This window comes from Merops nubicus, unplaced genomic scaffold (assembly GCF_000691845.1).
Source record: "Merops nubicus isolate BGI_N331 unplaced genomic scaffold, ASM69184v1 scaffold72, whole genome shotgun sequence".
Classification (NCBI taxonomy): Eukaryota; Metazoa; Chordata; class Aves; order Coraciiformes; family Meropidae; genus Merops; species Merops nubicus.
The window spans coordinates 36,683-36,918 of record NW_008591309.1 but is presented as its reverse complement, the minus strand read 5'-3'; positions in this window follow the sequence as shown (position 1 = coordinate 36,918).

Here is a 236-nt window from a genome sequence, read left to right as displayed (position 1 = left end):
TTTCTAAATTAATTGTAATGTGTGAAAATGTTCATCTTTTAGAATGCTTTTATCTGTTTATGGGTATTAAACAATAGGAAGAAAATGGTTCCATGAGTAATGCTGCCTTTTCTAACTTAGCACAATAATGTGTTGAATCTTGTTACAGGTATGAATGTCTTGTTATACTATTCATTTTATTTAGAGCTTGCTGTGCCAGAAATATAAAGTAAATCTCTCACTTTTTTTTTTGTTAG